The sequence below is a fragment of the Apus apus genome, chromosome 3, assembly GCF_020740795.1.
Source record: "Apus apus isolate bApuApu2 chromosome 3, bApuApu2.pri.cur, whole genome shotgun sequence".
In the NCBI taxonomy this organism is placed as follows: Eukaryota; Metazoa; Chordata; class Aves; order Apodiformes; family Apodidae; genus Apus; species Apus apus.
Genome location: NC_067284.1, coordinates 100,363,632 through 100,378,547, shown reverse-complemented (window position 1 = coordinate 100,378,547; position 14,916 = coordinate 100,363,632). Strand labels below are relative to the sequence as shown.

General features: G+C 42.4%; 1 protein-coding gene across 2 annotated transcripts in view; it reads right to left on the bottom strand.

The window, feature by feature from the left end:
- The window catches only part of PLAGL1 (PLAG1 like zinc finger 1), a 48,410-nt gene extending 35,360 nt beyond the window's left edge, over positions 1–13,050 (bottom strand). The window contains exon 1 of one of the 2 annotated variants that reach the window (XM_051615652.1): positions 12,949–13,050. The gene's annotated coding sequence lies outside the window, so the exon portion shown is untranslated. The remainder of the gene's footprint in view (positions 1–12,948) is intronic. The other variant, XM_051615653.1, reaches the window with a different exon arrangement.
- Positions 13,051–14,916: the final 1,866 nt, after the last annotated feature.

The window sequence follows — 14,916 nt, the reverse complement described above, 5'->3', positions numbered from 1 at the left end:
AAACATTTCCAACAGTGGAATTCTGTGCATTTTGGATCTACCATACATACAGTCCCTCATTGAGGAAAACATTAAACGTTAAATTACAAATAATTTTATAGTGTATCGTATAAAATAGTGTATACCTGTACTTTTACAAAATTATGTATTTTTTTCCAAATAATAGAATTATTTTATAATTTTAAAACAGGCTATCTCCTTTGCCATTATAATGTTTTTCTTTACGTAAGATTCCACATCTTTCCCTTGATCAAGCAAAGAATTTCAGCATTACAATACACAGACACTTCTGTCCCAGCTCCAGAAATCTGTCTCACTACTACTGGGGTTCTTCATATGGAAGTCTTTTGAATGAAAAAAAAAAAAAAAAGAAAAGTTATGTATGAAAAAAAATTAAAGTTATATCCAAAGTTATATTGGAACATCTCTCTTTTAAAAAGGACTACACAGATGCAAAAGAATGGTGTACAAATATGTAAGGGAGACTGGGTGGAAAAAAGTCATGCACTCAAGGATATGTTTCCTTAATATGTTTTTACTAAGAATATTGGGTATAGCTTCATGATACTGTTTTAAAGTGTGTATTCACACACACATATATGCATATACATAAACCAGCCATGCTGCTGAAGGATACTTTATATACATCTTTACAGATTATATGCCTTGGTATAAAAGAAACCAAGAGCACTGTCAGTTTCCGGTGACCTCAAGAGGTCAGGCAGTAAGACATTCTATTGAATCTGATAATTTTTTTATCATGGCTATTCTTTTGCCAAAGCTGTATCAACTATTAAATTTGCATAGATAAAAAGTCCTGCTTTTCCATTCCCTTCACCAACCAATCAAGTCTAACCTAGTTAAAATCATTTCAACATGTAGCACTGTATAATACACTCCACATGTGCACTTAATCTATCCAAGTTTATTTTCAGTTTTAAGAAAAAAAACAATTTTGATTAAAAGCAAATCCATTTTATATTCTGTGTCTTGATACCAGAAATACAAAGACCTACAAATCCCACTCCTTGTTTCTAAACAAGTTTTCCCTGTTTTGAAATACTGGCCCTGTCTAGCATCACCATTTTCCCAGCCTTCCATGTTCCAACTTAGATGTCCATCTATTCTGGTCTTTAAAAGACTCATGGCAGACAATGCATCAAGTAACAGTCTTTTCCCATCTCCAGTGCCCTGACAAAAGAAGAGATGGTACTAAATAGTGTTTTTAAAAAGCAATAGTATTGAAAAGGGAGACAAATCCTTAGGAATGGTACCAAATGGCATCTCATGCCAGCCTGCCTTACTGAGGGCTGCTCTGTTGTTTGGCTTTGCATTTTGACTTCAATCCACCAGAGCACTGCTGCATCTCCCTTGTCTTTCCAACCATTTGTACACACGAAGACACACCAACACTTCAGTATTTTGCTGGGTCAGGATCAAGGCACTAACCATCTTTTTGAATGCTTGTTTTGTTATGAGAATCAGTTAAAATAAGCTAAACAAACAAAAAATCTTAAAAGTGAGTTTCAAAAAGCCTCAAGACCCGGGAACATTCCTAAAATAATTTGCATTCCACAGCAGCTGGCAAAACTATTTCCATTTCAATGAGCCTGTGGAGAGGACTCTGATTCTACTCCCTGAAACTCAGGATTGAACCAGCACAGAACAAACACTGAATCCACTTGTATGAGGTGAAGTGAAAAAGCACATTTTCCTGTCCTCCCTCAATACCTTGGCTAAACCCTTTTCATTGCTTCAGGCCTGCATCCCAACACTCATTTGAGGAAGGGCACTGACACTCTTTTCTGCTGGACAGGCTGGTGGCAGGGATATTTCCTTTCCCTTCCCTGCATCCTCCTCAGGCAGCCTTCTCCAAAGAATCAACAAGTCTCCTGCAGCTTCAAAAAAGGTTTTACGAAAGCCTTGGCTGTAACACTCTCTCCTTTCATAAGCTCCCTACAAATAAAACACATTAGCAGCTGCCAGCTTCCCAAACACAGTGAGCAAAACCCACAGTGGAGACAGAGGGACCAGTGAGTTCCCACATGGTGCGACAGCTGCTCCTGTGACCAGAGAGGGGGATACACATTCAGCCAGTACTGCACCAACATCGGGAAATCTCACGTAATCGTAAAAACAGATTTGTCATCTGGAAGCCAACACCTTACCTCACACATCTTGCCTTGATTATAGAAATCTAAAACCTCCCAGCCTCAAATGCTCTCAAAATTTGCACACACCTACAGCATCATCCTGATGCCTCCTATAGCACTGCTGCAATAATGTAATGCTGTGCCTAACACTGCTGCTATATTATGTACATATTACAATTATTTGGTCAAATTTCACTTTCAGAGTCTTGCTGTCACTCTTTAGCAGCATCACATTTCAGAATTAGTAAAACTAAGGAAGTTTTACCTGAAGAAGGATTTCAGGTCAAGAATACTGATATTTTTACAGGTATTATTATATTATTTCATTGTTGTTATTGTTATTATTTTTACATGCAACATATCTTCATGGTGATTTCATCACATTTAGCAGCTTTCGATGTTCTTTAGTCCCCTCAGATGTTTCACAAAAGCTGTATTTCTCTCTGTATAGGTTCTGTATGAAAATGTAACTAATGCTTTTCCACAATATGACCAACTGTTAACAGCATCTTGCCTACAACATCTTCTTTCCTCTGTCCACTCCTTAAAGGCCTCAGACTTGGAGAACTGCTTGAGCTGTCTGAAGGAAGAAAGGATAACACTAATACATCCTCAAAATTCAAACTAATGCATAAGCTAAGAGTTTTCACTAAGAATATTCAAGGTAGAGAGACAGCAGTAGCTGACTTGTTTAATTAAACATGACAACCCCTGCACTGGGTAACAGCTGCCCATCACATCCCTCAATTTGTTTGCTGCAACCTGCACACTCAGATTTTCTGCCAACAGCAGCTGGATTCAAAACCACCCACATCCTTTCATTCCTGTTCACACACACGGACTGGCTGGAGAGGGATATTGCATGAGAAATGTCTACCACTTCATATGGTACAGATGCAAGGGGCAATTATTAAAACTAATTTACTAAAATGGAACAATTATCAAGGATTAGTTCTGTTGGAATTAAACTGCAACTTGAGGAGTGATTTCTTACTGCCTTTTCTTAAAGGACATGTTAGTTTCAGGGGTTGTATTTTCTTAGTAGTACTTAGAATGCCTGCAGTGCACAACTCTAAAAATATTAAAGTTCACCAAATACTGTATATAAGCTTGATTAATAAAAGCCACCCACATTCCCATATATTACTTAGCTGCTCCCCTAATTTTTCCTATGATTATGAAGCCATACGATTCCAAAAATCCACAAATTGTGGCTCACAAGTTACTGTTGAATAAATGTAGATACAGATGCAGATTCAACACAATAGATTACCATTCATATTCAGCACAGTAATTTGTTTCTCAGATAAAGGAGAAAGAATAAGTTGTACCCCACTGTCAACTAAAAACCAGTTGAACCTGGCAGGGTTGTAATAAAGTTATAATTGGACTCCTGCCTTTCCAAGGGCCTGGACTGGAAGCAGTTCTTGGGAACCTCTGCTACTTCTTGCATGTTACTCGAAGAAGCTAAAAAATGTGGCATTACATGCACAGCTTTTGTGCTTGTTTAAAATGTTAGTCCTGCAATTTCCTCCTGCACAGTAATGTAGTTCTGCCCTTTTCTCCAGCAAAACTGAAACTTGAATAAATTAAGAGACTGGCTCTTGTATAGACAAGCTTCTTTTTTTCAGTGCAGGAGAATGTGAAAGAAATGATGAAATCAGAGTAACAAGTCCAGTGCTGAAGAGCCCTTTAGAGACTGATACAGGAAGAGTTCAGCCGCTACCTCCACAGAATGGAAAAATGAACTTAAATACAAGTGACTACTACCTCCCATATCAATACTAAATGAGGAACTTATGATGTGTCACACTACGGATTAATGAACAAAAAGTAAAGGCAGATATAAAATATACCTAGGATTTCAGCAGTTAGGCATTTGTCTGTATGCCATTTTTTCCAAGACAACCTTGGAATTTGTTTCATTTCTTCAAAGGCTCTAGCTACAGATGCAAATAATACAATTTCTTCATTGAAAAGCTACCCTCATATAGAAATGCTTGTTACAATGTAGAAAAAAATCCTGTGATCCCTAACCTTTAATTAAAAGTTCAGCAAGAGGTCATTTGTCCCTATTTCATCACCAAGTTGAATGACCTCTTCAACTCCAACTTTGACATTTCAAACATCTATTCAGTATGGTTCAGTGACTTAATGAAAAAAAACACTGAACAACTCAGGCTTTTGACATTTGCACTCTAAGCTACCAGAAGGTCATTTCAGTAATTTATAAAACCTACATGACCATATTCTGTCAGATGCTCATACAGGATGTGAAGTCTGTAAGTGGAAGAACTCTAGAAGTGTCCACTATCCCGTAACTAGATGGTTTTGGTCTGTAAACTATTTAAGTGTATTTTACTTGTTACACTGCAACATTCTAATCTCCAACAACTACTAATATGTTGAAAAAAAAACAAACAACCCGAACTGATTTCCACTAAATGGTCACTGATGAAATGCTAACCAGGTTTGCACTGGTAGAATCAGTATGGTTCAAGAGTCAGTACTCTGCTGGGACAAAATGAAGGCACGTTCCACAAAGATGCTGTTTTAAGTTGTCCTTTAAATGCCACAGATTCAACTTTTGAAGACCATCCTTTAAAAAGAAATTATTTTAAAATTACAGTTTAATGCAATTTAGAATTCTGGGTCCTCAGTATGTTACTAGAAGTATGACAGCAACCTTAGAACCTAAGTACATCCATAACATTTTTTGCTATCAGATCAGAATTTAGAAAAACCCACCATCATCAGGTTATAATCTTTAAAATCAAATTATTTTTTAATAAAGTAATCACTGATCATAAAGATAAGTCAGAAACTTATGTAGCCTAAAAAATAACAAATTTGACAAGAAAAAAATTCTAAAGTGATATATCCTGATATTTTTCAGATGGAAAAAGACACTCATTCAACATTGTCTTCAAGAATTTTATGAACCATTACGCCAAGCTGGGCACAAAATATTTAAAATAATGTAATTTTATACTCTGTTTTCTACTAGTTTAATAAGTTGAAACTTACTTCTGTAATGTCCTATTAGAAAATTACTCTAAAGTGCTGAAATTTTAAAAGCTGATGTAAGACATACCAAAAACATGACAATTTTTTTCCTAAAACAAAGACTGCGATCCATAACCCCTGATCAACAGAGTCAATTTCACGACCTCTAACATTCTCTCGTACACTCCATCACTCAGCATTTCAACCTTGTGAGGGGTCCAGAAACTGCAAATATTTGTCTGTATGGGTGTTGAAGCCTGCAAAGACTGAAGTGTTCAGAGATTCAGGCTTTAGCGTTGATAAATTACCAAAACAATAAGAGCAACTTAAAGAAAAAATATCAGCTACAGTCTTCTCTTGCCTTTTACGAAAGAGGGAAAACCAATTATCTCTCCCATTTATCCTTGTTTTGTTTCTTCCTTGTTCATCTCTTTTGGTCAGGGCAGTCTCTCTGCCCTGTAAATACAATACATGTAAACTAAATAAATAGAGGAAAGCAATAAATACATGAAAACCAGGATATATTTTTGTTAATTAAAAACCTCAATACCTTAGTAGACTCAATGAAAAATCTGTATAGCAAATTCATGCATTAAAAAGGGAAGTTATTCCATCCATCACTCAGACTAACAATATTACAGCGAGAAGAACTGCACGTCAGTGTGCACAGGTCAAGTAAAGATTGTTTCCAAGTGTGAAAATTATTCTTGTCACTGGCAGCTGTTACGTGAGAAGTAATAAGGTCCAGAAGCCTTGCTGGGTCCAACCAGCGATAAGAATATTGTTAGGGTCCATCTGCAACCTCCAGGAGACCCGAAATGCCTCTGTAATCTTTGTTCTGAGCAAAAGTAAAAACCCAAAGTGACATGTTTCCAAACTAGGCCTTTGTGAGTGTCACCACAGCCATACAAAACTTTGCACAAACACCCCTACCCACAACAGAGTCACAGAAGGGAAAGCAGAGAATATTTTCCAGAACTACAGAATTTCAAGATCGCAGATTTTACAGTAAACCTGTGTGCTTGCTCTGCCTGCTCATTTACTTGCTTTGTGGGGAAGGGAGCGTTAGGCCTGCAAAAACAAGTGAGTCACGAACAAGTCAAAACATTTCCAGTAAAACTTATTTTGTCTGGATACACTGAGTTGACTGAAACCAAAACATTTTGTAGAAACGTACCAGATTCACTAATTTTGTAATGTACCAATGCTACAGGCTGTGTTACATTTCACTGAAATTCTCGGTTTCATCCTAACTTAATCTGGGATGTAACAGCCTTCCCCCCAGCTGTGGAAATCTTCACCTGTCACTTTTCTTACTTCCATTGGCACCTATCACTGCAGACCAACCACTGAGCAATCTCGTTCCACTGCTTGGCACCATCGGAATGAGGAAGGGCTGTTTGGCTGCCAGGTTGACAAGCAGCAAATGATGCATCCACTTGGGATACCTCATGTGCTAGTTCTCAAATTTCGCTTCCACTGAAAGAGGGAGGAGTGGTTTTATCCTAGTGTGCTTAGGTTCCTTCTGGCCAGCAGCCCCAGGCTTTTCTTGGATGAGCCCTGAGAATACAAAAAGGTACTGTTTCAACAGGCAAATCACCTGATTTCAGCAGGCAAATCACCTGCTGCTGCTTCACTGTGAGAGGTCTTAAGTCACTTGTTTAATTAATAAGGGTGATTGCTGAGATATCTAAATGCAGTTGAAGCAGAAAAGAGTTATGTTACTTCTTCATAGCTTAACTGCTTAAAAACTGTTTAATGCCTTGTTCAAAGATGCAGGTGAGCGAAGACTCCCACCAAGATACAAGAAAAAAATCAGAAGCCAGAAAGCACCCCAGACTGCATATGCAGAGTTTTTTTGCTTTCTACAAGATTGCAACGGTTACCTGTCTGCAGAAAAAGTTGAGCTGGTTGCTAAGATTAAATGAAAACTGAATTAAAATTATGTTGATAAAACAAATCTCTGGGGTTTTCTTGTTTGCTCTGTTTGTCCATCTAGGAGCTTCCCTTTTATTTCTTCAATTAAACTTCAGGTATGTTTTTAGTAACTTCTTTCCTTTAGCTAATACTTTCCAGTATTTAATTATCTTTCCTTTGCCTTCCACTTACTGCCTCTTTCCAGATCTCTGTTCAGCACCGCTGCTTCCCTTCCTTTCATACTTCCCTTGGCTCTCTGCACATCACATCTGTAGCAATGACTCTGGAGATAATTCCACCTGACACAGAAGGAACATCCATCTCCCTGAGGACTAAATAAACTTTGAACTAGCTCAGCTATGTTTTGAATGTGTACTTCACTGGTCCTTCCACTGTTTAGTACTGCAGGGCAATACTTGAGGTCTTCTTTGGGTGTCAATCTGCCAAGGCAATGAGAAAGCAGAATTTTAATGCATTATATATCACTTGTTTATTGCTCAGCCTTGCAGCACTTTCAATTGTAATCTTGAAAAATGCCATATTGGTTCTAATGCTACTTATTTCTGTAGGGCAGGACAAAGTAATGCTGTTGACCACACTACACATCTGCAGTGACTTAAATAATCTAGCTGAAGTAAACCAACAAAATTGCAGTGACAGTTTATGATGAAAAAAAGCTTGTGGGACTTTTGCTGCTACAGTACTCCCACAAAGATACTTGACACTCTTGCAGAATATACTGTTGCTTATCCTCAAGAACCCTCAACATCTTCCATAGGAAAAGGAACCCAGAAACAAAAGACTGAGTGGGGGAGCAAAGCATGATATTGCTCACTGCACTATATTTGCTTACTACTGTACATACTAGCATCCTTTAGACACTGCTACTCTACTGTTTTCCTAAGTTCAGTGCTATTACACACCGTGAAGAAAATTCAAAGCACATCTGCGCTGACTTTGCTACCTGTGCCCTGGTACAAGATGTGAAGCAAATGCTGTGCCCCATCTCTGCAACACCCCTCAGCACAAAGAGTTGACATTTAGCACTGAGACAGCTCTACATGCAACACACAGGTCTGGTTAGCCACCAGCTGAACTACCTGAACCATGAACACAAGTTTCCTCTCAGGAACCCCATCGCCCCACGCAAGGCAAAAAGAACACTTTCACTTCAGACACTCAAAAGATGATCACTCTCCTAGTGCATCTCGAAACACATAAGAGAAAACTCCCCTGCTCCACCCCAAGGTACACCAAAAATTGGCAATGAAGAAGCACCCTCCTAGGACAGAGCCTTTCCCTCCTCCATTAGAGCAGGGGAAAAGGAGACAGAAGACAATTGGGACAGAGAACCCATCCACATTACACAGAGGACTGGCTCCTAGCAGTCGGGCTGGGATGAACGTTGGCACTTACTCTGACCCTTGTGGGTCAGCCAGAGCTGGAAGGTCTTCTTCCCCAGTACTTAATGATTGGAGAGTCAAGGCTATGTGGCACTCACAAGCAGGTCACGGTGATATTCCCAAGATGCTCCCTACATCTTCTGTTACACTCCAATAGCAGCACATAAGTTAAGAATAACAAGATGAAATAGACATAGTTCAGCACAGCTGCTTTTTCAGGCTCTTTACTAATAGAGACAAGATTTTGCATTTATATTTGGCTAATAATGTCAAGGATTTATTAGCAACACAAAGAGCCAGATCTTCCTATACTTGAAACTTGAGGCTCTCCAAAGGAAAAAAAAAAAACACAACAAAAAGGATGTTGACTTCTCTACCCAGCATGACTGCTTTTACACCCCACCGCAAGAACTAGAAATGCACACTTCTCTGCTTTTTATTCTCATTGTAGTTTTTCAGGGATTTAAGCAAGGGAATGTACAGTGTCAGTGTGTTCAGGGACGTCCTTTGAAAATGGGAGACAACACTGGCAGGCAATCAGTATGATCAAATTATCCTTCCAACTGATTAGAACCATAAACCAATGCCTTATGATATAATCTCCATTGTATCATCTTTCCAGCTTGAAATGTCGTTAACGTAGCTAATGCTGTTTGGAAAGCTTGAATTCTGTTATCTCAACTTATTTGTGAAACTGCTTCTCCTAAAATAGTGCTCTAGGTGCAGGAAGAAGAAAGATAGAAGCAGACCTACTTTGTCGCCCAAGACAGAATTAGTTTATAAAGGTATCCTTGATCCTGATTTAGCACTGCAACTCAAGCTATTTTACAGAAGATAAATCAGTACAGGCAGAAAAAGCAAGAACAAAGAGGAAATATGACAAGCATACAGACAAAGAACACTGGAAAGAACTGTCCCTTCCAGACCACCACGTTGGAGACATCTGGAACCCAAATTGCTCTTTCACAGCAAATTCCAAATAGCCGATATTCTGAAGAATGCATGGAAGAGATAAGTCAGCAACAAAGCCAAGCTAGAAGCAAAATATTGATTTGATTATCCTCAGGATATGTATGGAATTAAATTTTATTATCAACTTGCAAGATTTTCCCATACTTTTTCAAGTAGACTGACCTTTTTTCTGCCCTAACTCTTGTTATTTCCTGCAAGTTATCATAAAATAGCAGTATCCTTGGCATCATTTAAAGAGATTTCCTACTTCTTTCCACACATGCAAGAAAAGAACAAACAGTTTCTTCTGGGTTTAGTGACAATTAAATGATGTGGCCAGTTGTACAGCGGCACATGCTTAAGTAGAAGTGTGGGACTGCTGTTACTTTGGTGTTAGGAGCAGTCTCGTTTGCTTCATGCTTATCTCTGGAAGTGGGAACATCTTAAAATAAAAACTTAGTGGAGCCACAAGGGAACTACTTGGCAATGTGTACTTGAAATACACCCTGGTTCTGAAAACATCTTGTGAGCCAGATTGCTCTTACTGAAGAGAACTGCTCAGGTTCATAAAGTTAGGTGTAACATCAAGTGCTTCAACACATGAAAACTTACATCAAGCACATAAACTTACATTAAGCACCAGCACAGACTTTGTTTAAGTACAGTGTGTGTATTCACTTACGGGCAGGGTGGTGGGTGATGGTTTTGATTTTTAATCATCAGCCGAGAAGTTAGGAGTTTGAGGAAAAGGAACAGCAGCTCAGGTCCCAGCCGCTACAACACACTGTAAAATAAATGTGCCTCAACAGTCAGGGAGGAATTATCTTACGCTGTTTCCTTTCCACGGAGTCCTGGCAAAAGGGCAGGCAGGGAGGGAAGAAATGTGTGTGCTCATGGAGCTTCACAACAAAGAGATTCTCGCTGCAGAGCAGATTACGGAATTGAAAGGAAATGGAAGTTATTGTCTTTAGTTAGAGAGCATGAATCTGTGACCGGCTGGCTTATATGTCTGCAAAATGAATGCAAAACAAGTGTCTGTGTTAAAAGAAAGTCTACTACAAGCAATGCAATCAAAATGGTTGAACTCTTCATTTTTGTCTTAAAAACTAAGCCCTTGTAAATAAACTAGTCTAAACCTTTGACCTGGTTAAACTTGGAGAACTAACTTCTGCCTTAAGAAACAATTATTTATTTTGTTGTGTTCATGCACTTTCTTGTATTGAACACTCCAAACCTCCTACTACTGTTCTCACTCTGACGTGCAGGTTCAGAGGAACTGGTACAATTTTTATTTCTAGCTTTTATTCCACTCATCTTCTACTTCTTATGCAAATAATCCTATTACAAATGTGCAGCATCTGCATGATCAAAGTGATCATGTCCTGTTTAAATGTCAGACATACATCTTGAGAGCACTCAGTAACTCAGAATGTGGTAGCAATCAGCCTATTACGCAGTTACACTACTCCAGGATCTATACTGGCTCCCATTAGCTTTGCAAATGAGATTTTGACTGCTCTGACTTACAATGCAGGGCAGCTACATGCACACTAATGGTGGAAAACACACTGAATGTACAGTGGCACCAGAGCAGCAAACAGACACAATATCAAATAATGATAACACAATTTGTCACTGATCCTGTCACTGCACCAATACTTCTGTTCAGCAAAACTGCCCGTGGCCACCTGCCCAGCACAGCCCCACTTCATGTTGTTAACAGTATGAGCACTCCCCAGGCACAGAGGTGGAGGGGTGCTCTGCGTGCTGCTTCTCCAAACCATCAGCAGGGATCTGAAGGACTAGTGAAAGGGAATTCCCAATGACAACATCTCTGTTTCTCCCCAGTGAAGGATCAGAGCACAACAGAGGAGCTACATGTGTGTGGCAAGTAGAGTACTACAGACCTCCAAAGAAAAAGACATGCTCTTGTCTTGCAGAAGTTGCCAAGTCAGGACAGGACTGCTCGACACTTTGTGCTGCTACACATGATTGGGTGTCTCAGAGTTAAACAGTCATATTTTCTGCTAAGCATGGGGACAACCAAGAATCAGGTCACACATGCTGATGTTAAATTTTACAACAGCAGCACCAAGATGCATGAATGCTCAGATCAGGAACCTCTTTCTGCCTCATTCTGTCAAGAGCTGGACTTGCTAATCTTCTGGCAATAACGCCAAGCACGTTCTCTCACCTACCACCTCTTGGAAAGAGAATACATGTACCATTTGTATTTATTAATGAAGATTCTAATCATCGAGGTGACATGAATAATCCTGTATGTTGGACAAAGTGGACACACACACGTATGTGTCTGTGTATACACACACATATATATATATATATATAAAATGGACCCAAAAACATGGCTTGCATTTTCTCCTATACAGTCTTTTTATGAATATCAGCTGAGGAGAGAAGGTTATATTTAAACTCATATTTTAAAAACAGCTACTACTTTGTGGTCTTCATCAAATATCTGCTATGAAAGTGATTAGCCTTCTTGGCCCTCCTTTGTAAGGAGGCACATACTTGTTATGCTCAAGTCACTCCCGGGAAGCAACCACCCTCTGAGAAGAGTCTGGCCACCCCGAATTCACCTTTCTAGAAAAACAAACTGTCACTTGGCTACGGGATGCAGACTTTTAACGGGGAAACAAAAAACAACCGAAAGCTAGATTTTAACGAAGTTACGCACTTTTAAGGAAAAAAAAAATAAAAAATAAACGGTATAACGTGGTAAGCCCCTCTTCCCCACGGAAAACTCAAACAAACAAGAGCCCTGTCTCCCGCAGGAGCCGATGACAGCTCGAGCCCTGACGGCAGCAAGCTGTCACCCCGCTGAAGAGGGACCAGCCCCGAAGCGCCGGGCGCTGCGGCCGCCTCTCCCGGCGGGGACGCGGGGCGGGCGGCGGGCCCCGTCTGCGAGCGGCGGGGGCACGTTCGGGCCCGCCGACATTTTCTGGGGCGGGAACAAACCAACCCCCCGCAGCACCCAGCTCGGCGCCCAGCGCTGCCCCCGCCGCAGGCGGCTCCCGGGCCGCCCGCTGCCCCACGCTCCCCGCGGGGATGGAGCGGGGCCCGGGAGGGCGATGAGGAGAGGACCGGGCCCCCTCCCCGAGCCCCCGCTGCCGAGGCCTTGTTCCGCTCCCGGAGGAACGGGGGGAGCGGAGCGGGCCCGGCGACGTTCAGCCCGTCCTGGGGCTCTGGTGCGCGGCTCAGAGGACGGACCGGCGGGAGAGCCCGCGCCGCGACTGGGGCTTGGGAAAAGTTGAGGGGAAGGGGGAAACCAACACAAAAAACAACAACTAGAGAAGTCTCCTCCCGAAGGCGGACACATGTGGCGCAATCCGCTTTCCTGCGGGGGGCGGGCGGCCCGCCCGGCCCTGCGCTCGGCGCTGCCCCCCACCCACCCACCCACCCGGCCCCCGCCCCTCAGCCCCCGCCGCGGGCTCCCCGCTGCCCCAAGGGGCCCGGCCCCGCACCCCGGCCCGGCCCCGCACCCCGCCCCCGCTCACCTGCCGTCCCCGCTCACCTCATGGCCCAGCTCCGCGGGCGCCGCCCGCTCCCCCAGCGCCCGGCCGGGGAGCGCAGCGGCGGCGGCTCCTCCCGTCCCCGCGGCGCTGCCCGGCCCGGGGAGACGCCTGCGGGGCGGGGCGGGGCGGGGCGGGCGGCCTGAGGGCGGGCGGGACACCCCCCCGCCCCGCCACGGCGGAGCGGCCGCTGGGCGGGAGGGGCGGCGCGGGGCTGCGCTCGGGGCCGGGCCGGGCCGGGCCGGGCCGGGCCGGGCCGGGGGGCTCTGCCGCTGGTGCCCCAGGGCTTCCCCTGCCACGACGCTGCCGGGAAACTTGTTACAAGCCAGATGTGTTTTTGGGAAGTGGAGGTAACTTCAGCGTTATGTCAGATCTGTTCGAGACAAATGCGTTTGATTGATTGATTAGTTACCGTTGATTAAAATGTTAATGGTTGGCCTTCTGGTGTGCTTGCCCATGAAATAATCTCCTAGATGTAGTCCGTAGGCCACCGTACGTGAGTGCTTTGCAACACGTCTTCATCTTAAAAAAAAAAAAAACACCCTATGTTTAAAGTAGATAAAACTTCAATTGGCAAAGCAACTCCTGTTGAGGCAGATTCCACGGCTAGGTCATATTTTAACAGTACATCTTGTCTCAGCAATGGCTGCAAGATCCAGTTAGGACTCTGACAGATAAAGTAATCTTTCTGGGGCAGTTTCAAGCATTATTTCAACAGCTGCTCAGCCAGACTTTTTGTCAGAAATCCTGAACCCCGTAGCAGCACATAGCATGGGATATGCCACTAGCATGGCTACTACAGTTCACTGTCAAATTTCTTCACTTAAACTGCCAGTGAAGATGTGTGCATACTACTATTATCATACATTGATAGCCCAGGCCTGGGCAATTTGAGAGGGCCAAATGTTCCTGGTGAGGCTGAGGAGGAATGAGGCGACACTGGGCAATTTCTAACTACACTAATGGTGCAATACAGCAGCATGACAGCTAAAGCACTGAAATGTACTCCAGGCCACGCCAGGCTTCTCATGGGTACCAGTAAAGCAATTCTGGCAGTGAGAAACCACACTGGAGTAGTTTCACTATTTGCCTACAGTTCATATTGTTCTCTTGGTCTAAGGGTGTCTCCTGATGGAGGGCAGGACAGGAATCTTCATGGCTCTGTGAACACCACAGGGCTGTTGCTGTATATTGTTGTTAAAGTAATACAGCGTCTGTGGGCTCCCAAAGCTGTAGCCGTGAAATAAAGATAAGGTGAGATTCATGTTTAACACACACATACAAGCAAACAAACACAGGTATTTGCTTTTTATCTGTCGTCTCCCCAGCTCTTTGAAGTCGGTGATTTCTGCCAGCAGCAAACAAGCCATGAATTATAGTCCCAACAAAATGTTCCCAGTCTGTCAGAGTGCAAAGGAGAAATGTGGAGATTCCAGTTTGGTCCATCAGTATTAAGAGGAGTCTTAGAATAATTTTGGTTGGAAAAGACCTTTAAGATCAACCATTAATCAAAGTCTGTCAAGTCTGGTGCTAAACCATGTCCCTAAACACCGCACTACACACCTTTTACACACCTCCAGGGATTCCCAAACTAAATCGGTCAGGGTCAGGCAGTAATTCTTAGTCTTTCCTACTTCTCATGCAAGTGTTGATGTAAACATGGAGCTAAACTGCTGAGCTGGTTGTTGGAGTAATGATTTGGCTTTTTGCAGAGAAATCAATCAATGGAAACCATGTGAATACAGCCATATTGCAACCAGCTGCTTTCGATAAAATCACACAAAGATAGGAAGTCTCACTGTGCACACATACCACTGTTTAGGCCTTTACTAACAGGTACTCAGCCTGGACAGGACTAGGTGGGGTAGCAGCTCAACTCCTCCATGCTACAGGTGGTCCTTTGGATGCAGTTCAATGCTAAAATGAACTTTGTGTCCAGAGAAAGCAGCCAGA